Consider the following 20,562-nt stretch of genomic DNA (forward strand, 5'->3'; position numbering starts at 1 on the left):
ATATCTGTAGCAACTGCTGCATTTGCTTATATGGAAGAATGATGTTCAGAAAGTAATTATGCATTCCTTGCTGCTTCTAGTGTTGAAGTTGAGATTTTTTTTGTCTCCTTTTGGAAAATTAGTCACTCATTTGTGTTTGCTCTTTATTTCATGTCCCTCTGCCATCTGTTTTAGTCTAGCTGGGGGGGGGGGAGAAGGCGAGCCAGATCCTCAGCCAGCACTCTGGGAGGGGGAAAGGAGGAGCAGCAAGAATGCTGCGGTTTATGGTACAACAGACTGGCTTACATAAAGCAGTAAACGTGCCTTCCAAATGCAGCTTCAGTTGTTGGGTAACCGGTCAGTGAATCTGTTCTGAATTTGATCCCTTGGACTGGAGAAAGGGAAGAATTCAGACCTATGTTCATAACAGTGTCAGAGGAGATGGCAGTGGTTTATTTCTATCATTTATTAAATCTGAGGATTCAGCTCCCTCTCCTCCTTGAGGTGATTGTGAATCTGCAGTTCTGGCCTCTCAGGCCAGCGGTTTGGATAGTTGCCCCTTACGTTCCGTATGGTGGGGAAGAGCCCCAGAGGACAAGGCCTGGAGATCCAGTCCTCAGCAGCAGCGCCTGTGGGAGCTGTTTTGTGCCATCTCTTCTACTGATCGTTTTCTGAGCTGTGTAAAGAAATATCTGTGAGAAGCAGACAAGAGTCTGGGCATCCTATCTCCCTATGTGAGCTCTCCATTGAGCAAAAGAAGTTCCTTCATGGTGGCAAGTATTTTGTCAAGATGGTCAAAGGAAGTCCCATGTAACTGTGTGGTCAATGCCCTGTCCTTTGAGGTGTGTGGCCCCTTGGATGAGCAGTCGGGATCTACATGTGGACCCTCCATGTCATGAGTGAGCCACATACTTCCTAGCCCCACCCACTGGTCACCCATTTTTATTTAGGGCTTTTAAGGGCCTAAATTATTATTTAGGGCACTTAAGGGCCTGAAAGGTCTCACTCAGCCCAAATTTTTCTGCATTGACTTTTTAAAACTTTTTTCAGTTATACTGAAGAAAAAGCAAGAGTTTTTTTGTTTTGCTTTGTTTCAAGTTTTTCTCTGCAGTGAATCAGAGAAGTGATTATTCAGCCGTCTCTATATCTAATCTGTACAGCTAGCCTCATACTGTGCAGGAGTGACTTTCTTTCATGATTATGAGCTAAATTTGCACAGAGAGGTGAAAATGCAGAACAGTTTTGCTTATATTTCAAAACAGCACCTTTCAGGTAAGGACTTGAAACCTGTAGGAATTACAAAGCAGCATTTGGAACAAGGAGATTGAGAGATGATTTTCCTTCCTTTGAACTGTAGTAAAACGCAGTCTTGTTTCTCCCACTTTCCATTCATCCTTATGCTTCAGGGCCAAATGTTTTTGTCAGCCCTCTGAAAACACATGCACGCAAAGGGCTAAGTCACAGACCTTTATCACTGATACACCTACCTCTGAAACTGTCCTACAAGAAGGAGTTCAGCTGGAAAAAGTCTACTAACGGGTTGTAAACCGGAGCAGTCAGGGGGGAGAAATCATGTTTAAAAAAGTTTGGTCCTCTCCAGTTAATAAGCATTTTGATGGAACATCTTCTGTATTACCTGACCTCTAAGACAATGTGCACACCTTTTGTCCTAGTTCTTCGGGAGTTTGCAGTAATTCAGCTAGTTATATCTGATGCCCCGAGCTCACAGGAGTTTCTGATCCTCTTAAGTGTTGCTTCCACCTTTTTTAGTAGTGCTAGAGAGGTTGGTTTTATTTAATGTATTTTTATTATATAGACTGCAAAAGCTTTCATTCAGCTGGAAGAAGCTGCCCCGTTTGCTCCTTGAGAGTAACAAAACAAACTATCTTCAAATATGTATGGAAAAGGCCTCTACCTCAGTCTACAGAGTAAGAAAACATCATTTTCAGGCTATCACCTGGGCCAACAGTAGTTTTTGGTTTTGTTCCCCACTGTGTGCTCACCAGGACAGCTCTGAGAGAAAACTGGTCTTGAAATTGTTTGATGGAAGAGAAGTGAACGCTGCTACGTTGGTGCGCTCCTCTGCAGCAGGGAATCTCTGTAAAACAAGAACAGTAAAAGTCACGTACAATTGGAGAGATGTCAAAATTCACAGAATCTACACTCTCATCTCTGCCCTTTGCCAGTGCATATTATTCTAGTCTTTGAAGCCTGTATGGCACTTTGTAAAAAGAATCTCTTACTGCATACTTACCAGTGTGTTGTCGTGTGCCTTTTTTTTCCCCTTGTTGCACCATGTGTTTTTTATTGTGGTCCTAGCAAGATTATCTCACAGACTGAAGATCTTTCTCCAGGTCTTGTTGCCTTATGTGATGGAATAGGTCTATTGGACAGTAAACTCTGCATTGGGTTCATATAGAACAGCAGCATACTAATACTCTCTTTATCAGGAGTAATAGGGGTAATTCAGGTTGTTTCCTCTGAATGATCCACATGTAATCCAGGAAGTATTTTAAGTAAAACAAAGGAACTCATTCCTTAAAGTTAGAGGATTTTGGAAGTGGGAGGAAAATTAAAATCCTCAACTTTTAGTGGAACTAGAATTTGAAATGTTTTTCTCTGGGAAAGACCAAAAGGAAGGACCTATATGCCATCAGAAAACCGGGTAGAACTTATACAAAGCTTTCTCATACTAATGCATCCCTGGTAGGTGATTTTATTTTTGAGGAACACTTTTCCTTCAGACAATGCTATGCAGTCATAAAACGGCCAGCTGCCTTGCCATGAGGTCTCCATCCATGGACAACAGCAGCTCTGGAGAGAGACCCTGTAAGTGGTGGGAGGAGAGGAGCGAAAGGGCAAGCATAAACTCCTGCTGCCAGCACCACACAGAGGAGGTCAGGCAATGGGGAAACAGCCCAAGTGAGCATGTCCAGTCGGAAATGCTGGCAAACTGCAGTCTCACAGGATCCAGTGAGCCTGTGCTCTGGGAGGTTGGCTTGTTAAGGTCTATAACGCACAAAATCGTCCTCAAAACTGTGATGATAAAGGTAAAAATGAAAAAAAAAACTTTAAGAGCACAGGTAAGGCTCTGAATGAGCAGATGGAAGACTCAGGAAATCTTAAATGGGTCTGAGGTACTTGCGTGGGAAGGTCCTGTGCTGGAGTTGTCAGATACCTCCTGGGCAAGTTCCCAGCTTGAGATCATTTTAGAAGTGGTAACTGTCCTATCCCCAAGTCAGACTGACTTTGACTTGCTGTGACTGGACTGACTTGCAATGGACTCAAAACCAGACAATTTGGTTCTCTGTCAACCTGTAGAGAAGCAAACTATCGGCCTCTTTCATAGGAAAGCATAGACTTTGTTAGTGTTCACACAGTGTAGTGGCAGAGAGGAGTAATTATACAGCTGGGACTCTGATGCTTCCTAACTAGCATTGCAACTGTATTTTTACGGTGATTCTACTAAGATTGGTCACCACTTGAGAACGCTTAGGTTGGGGGCCGTCTTTCCAAAACGCAGATTCTGTGTTTTCAAACTGTGGTCCGTCCTAAAAACGACAAGACGTGGGGTACTCTGCACAGGGTGCCACTGTGCTAGTAGTGTGTAACAAACAGTTGCTACTGTAGGCGCTTTCTCTTGTGTGGAAGCGGAGCATTAGCTGGGGCTTTGGCAGGTAACTTGTTGGTCAGGCTCTCTGTGAGGATGGGGAAAATGTACATCTGAAGACGGTAGCTCTCAAAGCGTGGGTCCTTAGTTCCTTGGTAGTCCTGATTTGCTGCTTTTGTATGCTTTTCCATTTTTTAAAATGAATTTAAATCCTGGCATTGACACAATTAAATGTTTTAGCCAGAATAACATAGTTCACTTTGTGAATTAGCATAAGTTCTAATGGCAAAAAAGCATTTGATCCAGGCCTACATAAACTGTCTGTGTGTGAGGATCTGGGATGTGGCTATGTTGGCAAAGCTTTTCTAGTGCATGCTGGGCTTCAGCTTTCCTCCTTTTCACAGTTTCAAGATGCTCTGCAACTCTTTAGCATGCTTCTCCCTCTACTTCTGTTTACTATTGCATTATAACATGACCCCCTTTGAAAGTATCAATGTTTGAAAAGTCCTGGGATAGCCTGTATAAATTGAAAATGTGGGCAAGAGAGCTGAGAAGATAAGGGAGGCAGTAAGAGTACATCAAATAGGAAAGCTGAGTGGGGGAGAACTACAAGGAGGAGAATGGATAGGGAGGAGGGGTGCTGAAATACTTCCCTCATAGTACTTACATGCATGTATATCACACCTGGCTGTCGAATCCAATTAAATGTATGCAAACACAGTAATTTTTTTGAAGAATCAGGATGCCAAATAGCACGTCTGTGTGGTGCAGTGGAAGTCTGCATTTGGGATATTGCAGGTGTCTCTGAGCGAGCTAGCATGTTTGCTTGGTGCAGCGCAGAGATGCTGAGATGAGGGGAGCAGGCAAGCTGAAACCGTGCGTAACTGGTAGATGGCCTGGAACTAGCTTGCGTGGAGTCAGGACAGGGATCTCTGCACCACATTTTACCAGGGGATGGCTGGCTCTGTGGTCAGCCGGCATCACAGCTCAGGGGATAATTCTCGGAAACCTTTTGTCTTGGACGTATTTTTAGGGATATAACACTTTCAAGAAAGGTAGTAGCAGCAGGATAGTGTTAAAATATGTTTGAGTACCAAATACAGAAACAAGATTTATCTTCTCTAGGAACCTTCCTGGTTCTATTAGATTTCCTGTTGCAGACACTTTGATTACTAAGTAAGGTCTTCAGCTCTCTAACACTTTGTGAACTCATTTTCATTTTTGATAGGAAAATAACAGACTGTCACACATAGCTTTTTCCTGTGCATAATTCTAATGTAGTTGTGACACTTGACATACAGCACAGATGACTGAATGACTTCTAAAAATTTAAGCTGATGATTCAGAATTAATTGTGAAAAACAGCTTCATTGTTGTGCCAGAGATTCAGCATAGACAGCAATTTTCTAAGATTCGCCAGCTTCAAGTGACCCAAAAAACTTCTCATCAATAAAGCTTCTAAGACTTTTAAAATAATAATCCTAAGAAACTATTTCAAATAAAATTTCAAAGGTTCTGTCCTGTTGTTTTTTTTTCTCTTGAAAATCTACTGATGTTGGCATTCTAAGATCTTTTAAAACATTGCGATTATGAAACATTAAAAATTATTAAAACATCGCAATTATGAAAACCTTCAGAAATGCAGAGAAGTTTAGATATTGCTTTATGCTAGGGATGCTCATAGGCAGCGCGTCAGGTCTTTGTTTTGTAAGCAAGAGAAAAAAGTATGTAACTTCAAAAGAGGGTAGACCAAAACTATCTTTCAGAGTGAGATTACAATACTAGCATAAATAAGTGAAAATTTTAGTAGCTTAGTTTTCTCCGTAAATCATGTTTCAAGAAAATGAAACGTGTATTTTTATATGATGTGAAAGAACATTTCCTTGAAATGTTCGTGTATTCTTGTAACATATTTCAAAACATTTCATAAAACTGTTCAATAAAAGGTGTTTTATAGCACCTGTTTATAAAGGTTTTGTGGATCAGATGACAACATGTAATATTCGTTCGGTGGTAAAGAGAAGCGTTAAACTGATTGTCTCTAATTGCCCAGATCCATAGAAAGCACATCGATACTCTGAACTGCTTCAGAACAGCTCAGAAACCTCCCGTGCGTTTTCAGCAATGGTATGCTATCTATGGACCCTGTAGCTTCTGGGAGAAATAAGGAAAATAAGAAGTCCTTTCACAAAATAACATGGTAAAAAGTAGTGGTGAAGGACAGAGGGAAATGATTGTTGTATTGATCTTCAAAGTCCTGGAAAAATCAAGGGCAAGTCATTACTTCTGTGTGACCCAGCTCATTTGTTGGGTATCAGAGCGCCCTTGTGCTTAGGGCTTTCAGAAACACCAAATTCCTTCCCCTTGAGTGCTTGCAACCTACCTTTCACAGCAGGAAGTTGGAGGATTGAACTATGAACTCTAGCACGACAAACTGTTTTTCTGGCCAGGAGATTGGAAAAGACCCAATTACATTTATAACTTTGAAGCTCTCTGCTAAAATGTCATTAGTTTTATCCTGATAAAGCTGCTGAAATTTATGGAAGAATTCTCTTAATGGTAATAGACTGTTGACAGGTATTTAAAAATGTAGTGTACAGTTTCATATTGCTTGTCCTTATATTTGTACATGTGTGTGTGTATATATATGTATCACACAAGCACATACATCCTATTTTTGCCAATAGCTTCTGCACTTCATATTGTAAGGAGTCATTACTGAAAACTACATTTCCTTAATATTCAAAATTAATCTTTGCTCTTTGAAGCTGAAGTATGTTTTAATATTAGCTCCTCCGGAAAGGAGCAATTAGCAGATTCACACAATTTGCCATATCTATATAGTCCCTATTTCTTTTTCTAGTTCAGGTTTCTCCCATTTTTAGCCACTAAACCATAACATTACATTATGGGACTCTTTTCCCTCTTTGTTTCTTCATTCACAGTCTTTAGGATGTACTTAGGTACTATATTCGAAATGTTTCCTCCCATCACCGCAAGATTTAGAGGCCTTCTTAAAAAGATATAGATACACAGAGAGAGATCTCACTAATCAGCTGACCTCAGGATCTATGGCTTTAAGTGAAACTAGCAAGCCTGAGGAGAAATAGCCTAATCATTATTTGATGACACTCTAATTTTTTATAATCTATCCAGCTATATCACTACACCATACGTTTCTGTGCACAGATGAATTATATAATACGTCATGCAGCAAAGGCTAAAAGAGACCAGAGTGCTAAATCCACTGCAGTGCCCGCCCCAAAACTTCAGTCTTGTGGTAACTACCTGGGCTCCCTCTCCAGTGCTTGAAGTTCAAAGTCCTAAGGATTGCTCCATGGTTTCTTTGGAGCTAGCATTATTTTTTTTTCTTTTAAACAGCTTCAAAAATAGGAGAGGGAGTTTGTGGATATTTGAGGTTTATGGCTCTAGTGAGACTTTTGGCTCCTGTAGTAGCAGGAGCCTGGCTACATCGGTTGTCGGACTCCTGTGCCCAGTGTTCCTTCTGCTGCCTTTGCTTAGGTGTGAGCACAGGAGCGACCACGCTCTCTTCCCTCTCCAAAGTACGGCTTGTTTTCAGAGCCCTTGAGGTCTTGCTACATTAGGAAAAGCTGCTGGGACAGGTAAAATTAATGCAGTTGCGAACATCTGAAGCAATCAAGTATGTTGTCTTTACTGTCAAAGCGCTCTCCTTTTGGCGAGTGTTTACCTCCTGCGTTTTGGGGGTGAGAAGCTCCAACACCATCAGCTGCAGTTCTCAAGTTTGTTGTTGCTTCACCTCTACTGCAGCATCTATTGTTCTTTCTGATAATTCAGACAGCTTGCATTAGACCAAGGCAAACAGTCACAGTATCTTCCTCCTGCGAATAATTTATGCCGGTCACTTTGTTCTCTTTGCTTCTGATAATGAGTTTTTTTTTTTATTAGGAGGCATGTTAGTGCACCTAATTTTGTCCTAAAATCTTTGAATCTGCTCTATCAGTACTAATATTTTATTAAGAGTATACCTATATTTATTTTGCTTTTGATTGCTCCAGTATAATCTAGTCTGGCCACAGGATTGACTATCGGTGGTCTGAGTGCCCCGGAAAGTACTCGGCACTGTATGGAAGAAAACCTCACAAGCATAACCTTTATACATCAGCTAGTTTAAGTCCAAATTTTAAGTTTAAAAACACTACTATAAAGAGCATAGGAGCTTTCTGAAAGCATATGATTTGAGATAGAACTCTAGGAGGGAAAAATGTTCAAACGTACTGAAGTTCTCACTTCCCTATTATTTTCAGCTAGCAGTGGAGAAAGATTGTAGATCTTCGAATGCCATGAAGTTGTCTCTTATAAATAAGTTGGAGATGCTACATAACATGGAAAGTAAGTGAAAAAGAATGCTGAAGTAGGAAGCAACACAAAACCTACTCTGACAAAAAAGAAAAATAGAATTTGACTTCAGATAACCATGAAACATGATACAGGATCACTAGATTAACCTTATGTTGTAGATCCATAAGATCTATGTTTCAGCTGCGTTTAATAGGATCAATAAGTTTATGCTCCTTATTACATTGAAATAGAGAGAGATTTTAATTTAGATAAATGGGCACCTGACATGGTCTGTTTTCTTTTTATCTAGTGCTTTTAATGGTGGCTTTTGACTTCTGTGGGGATTAACAGAAAATTGCAATTTTTCCTGTAGTGAGCAGTGTTGAAGGTGGATGGGGAGAGTCTTTATGCAGATGATGCTTCAGTTTTGCTGCAACATCCAGCAAGAATGACGGACTTGTTCGCAGTTTTCCATTGGCAGCACAGAAAACTAACTAGAAAAAAAATCGATCCACCTCTGCACCCTTCAATAGCACCGTTCCAGCATCGGTTTGTGGCCTCTACTTAGCAGAGGCTTCATACTTCAAAAAAAGATGTATTTATGCCCCATAAAATGACATGCAATTGTAAGTTGGAGAGACACGGTTCACTCTCTTGGCAGTATGTAAGTCACCTTGGGGAGAACAGCTCCCTTATTGGCTAAACCGTCTTCATTTGAGTGCATGGCCCTCTTTTAGATGCAGGCTTTCCGGGTGGCTGGATCTGCCCTTGCGTTCACCCAAGGTATTAATGTTGTAAGAGACTCACGGTGTGGATTTATTACAGATATCCTGCAGTGATGGCGTGGTAAGCTATGCCCCCAGATCCTTTCTTAGGAAGGTTGTCCTCCTGTCTATGGTTCAGGGAGAGAAATGTAAATATAAATTAGGTATATTAAATTGTTTTATTTATTTATGATTTACTTATTTCTACATTAAATTTATATTTTTAAAAATTGGTATTGATGTCATTTGAAGCAGTATGACTTCTACCAAAACATTGCAGCTCCTCTGTAAAGCTGGAGTCATGTGTACCATGCATGAGGAAAGTGTTTGCCTCTGTCCACAGCGGCGGACTTGGATCCCCTTTTTGCTGGCTTGCCTCTAGCCAGTTCAGAGAACTGGGGTGAAATGTGCTTCTTCAGACTTAAGAAAGATAATGTCTTGTTTAAGCCCTAGAGATTGTTATTTAGCTCCTGCTAGAAGGAGTTGATGTCCCTGTGAAAACTGTTTTGGAAGGTTCCCTGTTGTACGCTGGAGCAAGCAGGGCAATGCAGAGTGAGCAGGCATGCTGGCACCCTCATGCCTCCCCCAGCTGCTTTTTCTCTCCTCTGCAGCGGTGTGTCTGCTTGCCACCTTGGCACTCACCCTGTGTGAGCTGGGACCCCAAAAACCCTGCGAAGCCCAGTGGTTAGCGCTAAGTGTGATGGCTGGGTGCCCTCTCCTCCTTTGTGACTGCGAAGGTACCAGGAGACCCCGGGGGTATGATTTAAGTTTCTCTGTACCTCAGCCCCTGCTGTGTAAAATGGACTTATTGGTACCCGTGCATCACAAATACATTAAAAACTGTTGGCTAGGCAGATAGTCCAGGAATTGAGATAAGGAATAGAACGTACTTAGGCAAGTGAGCAATCTGTTGCAACTGGAAATTGTTCTTCCTGTAGTTTGACTCGGCCAGTTTAATTAAAACCATTTAACTTCGTCAAAGGCTACTTGGACACTGTGGTATGAAATGGGGCTAATGATCCCCGGATAGCCATGCTGAAGAATAACTCTAAAATAGCGGTGCTCGGTATTTACAGATGTTGGTATGGTCAAGTGCTTACACATTGCTCTAGATAACCTTGTAGAGACAAGTGATTATTACAAATCTGATTCTCTGAAACAAACTGGAGCTGAATAGCTGGAGCCTCAGGGGACTGCTATTAGCAGCTGTCTTCGGGAAAGCAGCAGAGCCTTATTTCTTCTTCTTCTTTCACCTCCTTCTGGTGGGATGGCAAAACTTCTGGAGTAAGCACTGAGATAGGGTTTTATTCATCAGGCTTACTGGGGTTTTTGAGCACAAGGTGATTGCTTCTCAGTTATTTCCCCAGGAAATTCCTTCCGACTAGGAAAATAGACGCACGCATTCCAGCTGTAGCTTTTTGACCCGTGTCTTTGACAATATCGTATATTTTCTTTCCCTGTCTGGCTGAACAGTGTCCAAGTTTTAAGAAAAGAACTGATAGACTGTTTTTTTTAAATGATGCAAATTCTTTTTCAGCCTAATGTCAGTAGAAATCTTTTGCTCCCGTGAGGGATGTTGCAGAATATCAACGAGAAGGGTACTGATTGATCTTCAAAATACAAGTAGCGGGTGTCTTACTGGTTCTTTTTTTGCTGACACATAACAGTAGAGAAGAGGTGCTTGCAACCTTTTATTCAGCTATTCTGAATGTGCTCTCTTGCATCTTGTGTGGGTAAGAAGCATGCCTTAGAAGGAAGCTCAGCTGCTTCATTACTGCTTCACTGAAAGGTATTGTGCTAACAAGTAAAAGTTTGCAGTATAACTGTTGAGAAGAAACATTATACGTTTAAGAAATTAGTGGTATCAGGGTCCTTTTCATTTGCTTATTCCGTGGCAAGACAAAATTATTTCCCAGTCTGACACTGATGCTGAAGTATTTGCTTTTTAACTGCAACTGTACGTTCCACTTTAATTGTATAATAATATTTTTTTGTCTAGGTTTCATGAGCTTCATGCATCGGCTGCATTGCAGGTTCACAGTAAAAGTAGGGTTATAAATTGAGATGACTTACATATGGTATTAGGTCTTTTTATCATTCTTAGGTTGCCATAGATGATGATTACTGTGCTTGCGCCTTAAAAGCAGTTACGTAAAAGCAGCAAAAGGTGTGTTGGGGGAAAGGCAATTGTCCTTGAAAAGTTTTCATAAGCTGTGCTATTAAGTATTTATATGTGTGGACTCAAAGCAGGGAGAGGAAAAAGTAACTGCCTTTAAGAATATCACAAATGTTGCTTGGGACCCCTGAGAGAAGCAATATTTGGATCATTTATCTAGCAAAAAAGAGGCTGGTGAGCACACAAACTTTCTTCTGACTAGAGTAAAAACGTCAGTCTGTGCAATTCATGCTGTACCTTTTCAGTCTTTCCCTTTTCATTTAAGAGTCTATTGCCCTTTAAAACCATTTGATCACAACATTAAAGGCACATTCAAATTCTGTATCTTCTTCAGTCAGGGTATTTTTATTCCTCTGTGTATGCTATAGATGCTAAAGAATTAATGATTCAGTTGGTAGGGGGTGAGGAATCTAAATGCCTCCTTTTGGGCTGAGTTTTGTGTGGTTTAAAAATTATGTCTTACGGTCCATAAAGAAGCTTCTAGGGTTACTGCTAGAGTCATATATGGGAGAGTTTAAAAAGACAACCAAGACTGCCTGTATTTATTAACTTTAGCTAAAAGGCACAGAATCAGTTGCTTACTATTCCTGAAGCTCTGCTTATGACCAGAACACTACCCATGAAAACTTCCTAGCTTCCATGAAACAGCATAAAGAACCTCAGGCAACAATTTCTTAATAAAGCCTTTAACATGTAGTCAACCTCTTGCGTATCTTTAAATATTTAAAGCAGCTGAGAATCAACCTTGCTCTTAGGAAATAATTTATACTTAAATACCTCAGCTTTAAAGATTTAACAGAATTAACTGTAATTTAATAGCATTTTCCTCATCTGCTATGCCCATCTGTGTCTTATTGCAAACACTGTGTCAGGCACTGTGTTTATTTGCTTCATTGTATATTCAATCTCTTGGCCTAATGCTACCCCTGTTCCTTTAGGCACTACTGCAATTTGCCCATCTGTAAAAATGGAGTTAATGAAATAGACCTCCTCTGTAAAGGAGATGCAACCCTTCTTTCACTACACAGAACTAAGGTAGTAATAGTGACTGGAAATGGGAAATTCACTTACTTACATACAGCTTTACTTATCCAGACTCTCTCTGTGTCCGGATTGCTAACAGTACATTACATTTTTGTTGTTTTTTAGTAACCTTTCAGATGTTTGGTAATACTAGCAACAGAGTGAGTACGTTCAAGGAGAGAAGCTGAATATCCCTCTGCCCTGCCGTTTCCCTCCTCATATAACAGGAACACAGAAACCAAAGAAGTTAAGGCCAACTTTTTGGCTTTTGCTTTGACTGTGAAGCAACGTACAAAAGGTTGACTAATTCTCTAGAAGAGGCAGATAAGTACTTTCCCTTTGCTGAAGTGGCACATTCATCATTTCAAGTCCCTCTCTGTCCTTGAGGACAGGTTGAGATTTCCAGATCTCAGCATTATGCTCAGACCTCTCCTTTGTACAGCCTTCCGGATGTCTGTCTGTGCAATTTGACCAAATGCTCCCATTTGGATTTCTTTCCCCACCCGGACCAGTTGGCCACAGCGAGCGGGTTACTTTTCCCATGCCCGTCTCTGTACAGTCTGCAAGTAGCCTGGACAATGAGCACTGGCCGTTAACTCTGCTGCAATGAACTCGGCAACAAATCGGTCCCGATGCGTCTCTTGGGTAGAAGGACATTTGCTTTTCAAGTCCTGCACTTCTGAACCATAGGGCAGAAATGAAGCCTGCCTGCAGAAATAATAGGTGCACTGAAAGGTTAGGGATCCCCTGTTAGCTCTTACTTAGACTTCTTCAGACTGTTCGATGGAGAAAGTACCATGCTGGTCTCAGAAATGTAGGGGGAAACGCTAAAAACATGGCTCAATCTGTTAAGTTCAGAGAACTGGATAGACATGGAAACGGATGTAACGGTTGCTGAAGAGCTCTTTAAGATCAAGACATTAAGAATGACTTATCGTTCTTAATGATACTTTGCATTTAAGGTTTTTTACCTTGAACCAACCCTTAAATGTTATGATTTCACTCAGGTACAGAACTGTACATGGATGGGTATAAACGAGTTTTTGAAGGTGCAAGCTAGGGTTCAGGTGCAAGCACAAGCAGTTTGCTTCCCAGCCATCTGTTATGGCAGTTAGGAAATGCCTGCTCTCCTAAATCACTGGTGCTTGGAGCTTGATGGATGTGCAAGGTGGATTGAAAGCAAACGCTGAGCCTGTTAGTCGACTCATTCCTATTACCCTGCCAAAACATGTCTCCCCTGAGGAAGGGACATCTAAGTTTCTGTACCTTAAACTTCTAAACATATAATTCAGACATGGCAAATGAAAACACTCATTGTGCCTTAGATAAGGCTGCAGTAATTTTCTCAGTTCCATGTGCAACAAGAGAACAGATGATTCAAGGTGGTAAACAGGTCAAAGACAATTTAGGTGGTCAAGAAATGTAAATTCCTCTCTGAGTAAAGCCAATGGAAAAATTCTTTGAGTAAGTACTACCTGATGTGTTTAAATAGAAACAATTAATAAAAAAAGACAGAAGGAGATTCTTGGGATTTCTTGTACCTGATGCAGAGGTACAGGCTGAAAATCTCGAAAAGATTTATCCCAAAGATGTACCTATAAAGCATACTTTTTGTCAGATTTCTCTCTAGATCTTTTTCTGTCTAGCAGGAAAGCTAATTTCCCAGCTACAAACGTGTGACTGAAAATGCCTGTGGTTCAAAGGGCCAAGTTCTCCTACTCCCTGTCAAGGTAACTTAGTGCCTTGCTAAAACGTCAGTTTTCCTTCTGTTTGAGATGGCTGAAGCTAAACCAGGTTACACATCTGATTTCAGTGCTATTGACAAGAGATATCATTTGAAATTCGTGGGACCAGCAAAAGAGCTTTTCTGCCAGGGATGGCTGATGACCCTGCACCAGATGAGGCATCAACTGTGCTGTTCTGGGGCAAGTTATCTATCCTTTCCACATGTCTGCAGATGGGCCGCAAAGGAATTTGGCATTATCTTTGGTGCACTTTGGTGCCTCAACAAGCCAGCTGCGCATGTGAAGTTCAGAAAGGAAAAGTAGATCAATACGTATGAGTTGTAGGCTCTCTTAAAGCACAATTAACATTGGCAGCTTCCTATCTTAGGCTGAGCTTTATCTCCCTGCTTCACACTGAGTTTGCCTGTTTTTCTTGGCAGAAGCTGGTTGAAGGATTAAAAGTGACACGAAGCATAACTGGCAGTCTTTATACATCAAGCCCTTTTGGCCATTATTTCTGTTTGCAGCAATAGGTGAATACATGACCTAGAACCCAGAAGGTAGACCAGTGAATCCCTCATACGTAAAAATAGGTGCACAATCTAGACACAGAGACGAAAAAAAGGTTTTATCCTAGCAGGGAAAGCTATCTTCAGGCATAAGCTCCTGATTGTGAGGAAATGTCCCGTTAATATTCTAACAAAGTGGATGAGTGTATGGATGGAATAAAGCATAGCTGGGTCTGTCTTTGTACTAATAACTCTAAATACAATGTAGACTTTGGTACTGGAAAGGTCGTGTAGATCCCAAAGTGATCAGACTATGTTCCCTCTGGGAACTCCCCATTTAAAAGCTTAAGAGAAATGGCCGCAGCAGCCACCCATGTTATAAAATGTGAAAGGGCAAACTTAAACCAGTTTACCAGCACCTTACCTTCTTGTCTGCGCTGGTCAAAGGACTTAAATTTAATCACTCTGGAAATGGGTGAGAATGATGGCTGACCTGGACACACCTAGCATGGCTGGAGACATAGTGTTCTCCTATTGACTCTTTGCCCATGAATTATGTCTTGAAAGCCCTTTGAAGAAGCTTGGAGAAGGTCTTCTCACAGGAAGGCCTTCTACATTCAGAATCTAAAAAAATACCAACTGAAGTATTTGATAGCAAGCTGGAAGTAAATTAAAACAAATCAATTAGCGAAAAGTACTATTCAGATAATGTTTCAATTTGAGACAGGCACCTAAGAGCATGAAGTATTCAGTCAAATTATTGAACATGAGGGTGGAAAAGGGAGGAAGATCATTTTAGTACATATATTCAGCTGCATTAATTGAAGCAAAGTGGTGATTTCCTTCTGTTGAGAACTGTTGAGTCTGTTCTCTCAAAATGAGAGCAGTTCTTCAGAGGGTGAATTCTTTAGTATACCACCATGTACATTGTCCCCTTATTATTGTGTTAGATTTCAGTAGCACACTCTCAAAATGGGTAAGGGGGGTAGGGGATAATAACGCTTCAAAGCACAAGTGGTAGAATTTATTTGACTAAATGCAGCCATCTAACCTGCATTGTCACCCTACACACAGGAAAAACAGGCATTTGTAAGGAGCAATTACTCTCATCCTGAAGTAGATGTTTCATCTGGGTCAGATGAATCATGCCTGAAAGTGCCTATTTCTCCTCCCTCCTAATTATAAAGGGAGCCTAGGAAGACTAATTCAGTTACAGACATCTGCGATGTGGACCTGTAGAGTCAGAAGAAATGAATCCCATCCAAGATACCAATAGTAGAAAGTTAGTAGATGATTTTCAAACAGAAAGTGTATTATGTTAATAGTGTTGTTAAACAACGGTCCGAGGAGAGGTTGTAGAACTGCCTAAAAGCTACGGGCATGCCAGGTTTTAATCCTACCTTGCAAGGGTGCATCAATGAAGATAACCAGCATATAGGAAGGGCATGCAAGAAATGTTTTTCAGGATGAGCCTGTCCTTCGGGTTGTTTCTAGATCAAGGCAAGATACAGGTAAATTTGAGGTGATGTTTATGTTGGGATCGTTTCTTTTGAGGAATTTATCCCAAAGGGCTCACCAGCTACCTTCCTATCCTTATAAAAGTGAATGCAGGAGAGAGGCGATAGGAAACTAAAACTTCATCTCATTTCAGTTTATCTCTGTAATGCCTTGCTTATAAGGTAGGAACTTTTCTGTAATCCTTTTGACATTAAAACTTCCCTTTTCTCCTCCTCTCTTCTAATTGGAAAATGCTATATGGTGCCACTTTGATTTTTTCCTATTTGTAATTATCAGTTTCTCATAAATGAGAATTTTTAAAATCTCACATGTGAGGTGATGACCCAATATATAGAGCTACAAGAACTTTTAGCAAGTCTACAGCAATGTAATTAAAATCTTAAAGAATTTATATGCTTGAGCACACCTTTTTAAAATAAGCCATGGACAGCGGCATGTAACGAGGGCAGGTGTCTAACATAGCAAAGTCTGGCTGTTTCCCAATATTAAACCATATAAGCATTTCTAATTTCAAGGAGGTGAAATTACAAGCTGCTAAATGATTTTTTTAAATCAATGTGGGACATTATAAAGACAATGAATTGTGAGTGTCTTTTCATGTTGTGCAGAAAACAGTGAGTTTTAGAAGGCAGAAGCTTTAAATATTGGTACCTTCAATTAGAAAGCACCTTAAGTGAAAGGTCTTGGTATTTTAATGCATTTCCTTTGGAAAAAAAGATGTTTCTCTCAAAGGAAGTTGCAGCAGATGTGTGAGTACTGGGGATCACCAAGGAGATCTGGGCATTTGAAAGCAGGGAACTTCAACTGTGAAGCATTTGCTCCACAACTTTGCTGTGACCCGGTGTTTCCCACTTGTGTTTTCCAGCATGTCCTGGACCAGGCTGTGGGTGTGAGGAGGTGCCCATTCCTTCGGTGGCACTAGCTGCCACTGCTAACTACTTGGCCTGGGCCTTCCCAGGGCAATGCTTTGCAGGCGGTAGGAACCTCGGCAGGGTGCGGTGTGCCGAGCTCAGGGACGGCTGACAACATAGGCTGAACTTACCTCGCTCTTCTAGTGCTAGTGTTAATAGTTACGTCAAATAACTTTCACATCCTTCCTCTTTAGCGATACGTGAATAATTTGGAGGAGCTCCTTTATGCTGTTATTTTAAAATGACAGCTCTGACTGATACTGGTACAGGCTCAATTATAGGAAGCTGACACACCATGTCTTTCACTGTCTTTACAGTTTATCTGATCTAAAGCGGTACTTCTTGCAACAGGCTTCAAGGGATTTCATTGCTTAATCTGTATTTATTTGAAGTGGCGTTTTTCTTCTTAGCATTTTTTAAATTAATCAATCATAGAAAGTTATTTTTGGTATTATATGCTCCTAGACTGGCTTTCTGGTATTATCAGATACAGTTAAACTGATTTTATTACATCTGTGTAAAATGTATCAGAACAAGCAATATTTTATATAGCTTTAGTCCTCAGTTCACCCAGAAATACGCTATAACTTTCTCAGCAGGAAATGTCCAATTGACTGGTTTAAAGTTTCTTGGCAGATTCAAGATTTTATTAGCCATTTTACCAGCATAAGGGGGATTGATGGAAAAACATCTGCCTTGAAAAGACTCATCAGATTTTCATCCCCTCATCATCAGATTAGTGCTGTTTTGTGCATAATCTCAAAACACAGCGTGACTATTTACTGCAATTTTCTGTTCTTTCCTTTGATTTAGAGATTGAGATTTAAAGGTTATGACTACTAGGCTAGCAGGATGCATTGCTTTAATAGAAGGTATATAAATATTTCAGATTTTCTAGCAGGTTTGATAATACTGGTAAACAGAAGATTTTTCTTCATTTTCACATTGTACAACGAATGCTGCTATGCAATTATTTGAAAGCCCCCAAACTGCTGCAACATATAGTTGTCTTGAAGCTCCTACATTGCAATCACAGTATCGTAGCTGGGGAACGGGAACTTTACTAGTTACTCTGCGGTTATTTTGCTTTTTAGAATGCATGACTGGCCTGGATTTCTAAGACTTGTGCACCCAGCAACATAGAAAGCCTCTTGTTTTACGGTAGCTCTGTCCACCTCACTGCACCTAAAATCTTCTGTTTGAGTCTTCCTCAAGCTCCTCAGCTCCTTTGTAAGCTTTCTCACAGTTGGTTGTCCCAGGAACTAACGACTGAGTGAGTGATATCTAACCACACTGGAGGGACAACCTTGAGCATATTCTTTTCTATGAATCCCTGCTGAATTTAACAATTATAGGAAGATGAAGGTCCTCTCTGGACCTTCTTTTCCTTGGAGGAGCGTCTGAGCCCCTACAGTTCCCTCTGGAAAACTAGAGTGTGGATCAGCTGAGCATGTTTTTCTAAAAAAAAACGTATCAGTTCTGCAATAATGACATTGGTTCATTAACAGAATATCAATTCTACAATAGTCTTATCAATTTTATTTTGGATCCTATAAAACACATTTGTACAAGGAAGCTGCTGATTAACATAATGCTACAGCATGAAGCAGTGGTAGCTCGATGATAAATATTTGCATTTTTGGAGTATATAGCTTTTTTAGAGCAGCAATTACATGACTTATTGAATTAATTTTTTTTAGAAAGTATTAAAGTGTGGACAATTTTATTGATATTACAGATGCAAACTTACAGCTAATGCTAAATGATGCAGAGAGGGAGATTATTAAAAAGACTTTGTGTGCATATATAAACTAAGTGATCCCGCAGGAAAAAAAATCAGGAGAGAAATTTGCTAAGCAAGCATGTTTTACCGAGTTGATGAATTTTTTTTAATTTGTTGAACTTCTGGCTTAGGCGATCCGTTAGGCATCTAATGGAAATGTTTAAAACAACTATTTTTAAGTGACATTTCCAGTAATAAGCCGAGTAAGCCAAGTGCAAATATACTGTCTAAGGCTAATAATAGACCTCATATAGTACACAACAAGTTGACTGTGGGGTACAATTTCTGTTTCTAGAGTACATTTGTTCAAGACTGAGACTTCAACTTCTGAGACTTCTGAACTGAGACTTCTTCCTGACTCCACAGAGTTGTAGTGATGGGACAAGGTATACATGGGCCCACTTACCATGCAGAATTGCTAACGCTATGCTGTGGAAAATCCACCTGGTTAGGGCTAGGAGTTTTACTTAGGAAACACTATCAGTTTCTCCTAAACACAATTTTGTTTTGGATGCCTCTAGCCTACATCATAGAGTGGTTGGGGCAGGGGAGCAGCTGAGGGAAAGCAAACTCCATCCCAGGGCACACTGACGTGTAGAGCAGATCAGTGTGGTATTTCTATGCCTGAACACACTGACACTATCTAGAACTTGAACAAAAGAGAAAGCAAACAAAGCAGAAGTTGCTCTTTCTTTGAAAGATTTGCACAGGTTCTGTAATGCAAGAAATTACGTATTTTGTGTTTTGAACAGAGGATAAAGAAATGTGGGGGCTGTTACTGACAAATTTCAATCTTAGAGACAGTAAAAATTTGAACATTTTTCAAAAAAGACCTTGAAAATCAAAATGGTTGAATCATGCTTTGCCTTTCTTTCCCATGGTATCTAGTTTGAAGGTGCAGAATGAGGAGACATAGTTCTTTATAGTCCTTCTCAGAGGTGACCAAAGTGTTTTCAGGTAATTTTTTTAGAATATTTTTTCTCTATCTGGGGATATTAAAGTGGCCTTTTTGAAAAAAAACAACAGATTTCCAGTTCTCTCCCAACTGCAGAGTCAGTTTTGCTTGCTAAAACTAAGCAGTGTATGTGTTCCTCAGAAACTCTAAAATTTGAGCATCTTGACTCTGCACTCAGACCATTGTAGTCTCACCAAAGACAAGCACAACTCTGGAAGCCTGAAACATGAAGGCCAGTCTCCCTGTGGATGCTCTGTCGTGTGTTTCTTCCCAAAACCTAACTTGCCCCGGTCCTTCACGGTCACCAAACTCCAATTTTCATACAGTAATTTCTTCCTTGGCATCCGAGGCACACTAAAGTTAAGCATGTAGAAGAGCAGCACAAACGGGAACAATGCTTTTCTGTAATCCCTTGTGGCAAAGGTATAATTCAGCAGTCAGAGATGGGCAGACTGCCTGTGATATTGCAGAGCTGGCTCAGATCGTCTCTGAAGCGTTCTCTGAAGGGAAAATATGTGACTAATGCTGCCTCAAAGGTGAAAGGAAGGTGTAGGGAGGAGGAATTGAACTGGACTGGAAAGTCAAAGGACTCAAGACTGCTTCCATCAGGGCAGGGGTGATGGCAGCTCCAGTGCTGGATGGGCCACGTGTTCTGCTTGCACCAGACCCTTTCCTCCCTCCCTTGGTGTGGCTGGTGGTAGCAGCGAGCCCAAGGTGGTGGTAGTTGGTTTTGTCTTAAAGGCTTCTGCTGCTGATAAAACGGACCGTGGGACTGTGCTCTTTTTGTTGTCATTGGCAGTCTGGTGTCCTAGGCAAATGCCAATACTTAAGGTTATACCTGGCTGTGTCTTGCTGCGGGCCAGCAGCAGAAACAAGACGATAACCCAGGTCTCTTGGCGCTGTCACTTCAAAGGTTGCTGACAAAATGGCCGAGTAGCCAACAACTTCTACAGATCTTAACTGAAAAGTGTCCTTTTCCTTAGTTGGTCATAAGGAGATAGGTGAATGAAAACAGAAGGTTCTACTGAGGAAATAAAAAATATTGAAAGCGATGAATGCTTCTTGTTCATCCGTTTTTGAAATGTGATGAGACAGTTGCCATAGAAATGCTATTCTTCGCTTGATGCAATGTGTACCAGTTCTGGGAAGCCATTGATGGTTATCACAAATAGCTTTCCATAAATTTAAATATGTCAGAGTAATGTAAGGAGAAAGGTGTCCCTATGTTTTCTTATAGAAGATCAGATTCTGATCTACTTGGTCTAGAAGGGGAATATGACTGACTTGGGT

The 20,562-nt window shown here is 40.7% G+C and overlaps 1 protein-coding gene and 1 long non-coding RNA gene across 4 annotated transcripts in view; one reads left to right on the forward strand and one right to left on the reverse strand.

Annotated features, from left to right (window-relative positions):
• Positions 1 to 20,562, reverse strand: part of HTR1F (5-hydroxytryptamine receptor 1F) — a 134,642-nt gene that overhangs the window by 22,434 nt on the left and 91,646 nt on the right. For 2 of the 3 annotated variants that reach the window (XR_011134957.1, XM_009682689.2), the window contains exon 3: positions 1,983 to 2,077. The gene's annotated coding sequence lies outside the window, so the exon portion shown is untranslated. Of the gene's footprint in view, positions 1 to 1,936; positions 2,078 to 20,562 lie in introns of all 3 variants that reach the window. The other variant, XM_009682690.2, reaches the window with a different exon arrangement.
• The window catches only part of LOC138061285 (uncharacterized), a 93,757-nt gene that overhangs the window by 12,627 nt on the left and 60,568 nt on the right, over positions 1 to 20,562 (forward strand). The gene's annotated exons all lie outside the window — the stretch shown is intronic.

This window comes from Struthio camelus, chromosome 1 (assembly GCF_040807025.1).
Source record: "Struthio camelus isolate bStrCam1 chromosome 1, bStrCam1.hap1, whole genome shotgun sequence".
Classification (NCBI taxonomy): Eukaryota; Metazoa; Chordata; class Aves; order Struthioniformes; family Struthionidae; genus Struthio; species Struthio camelus.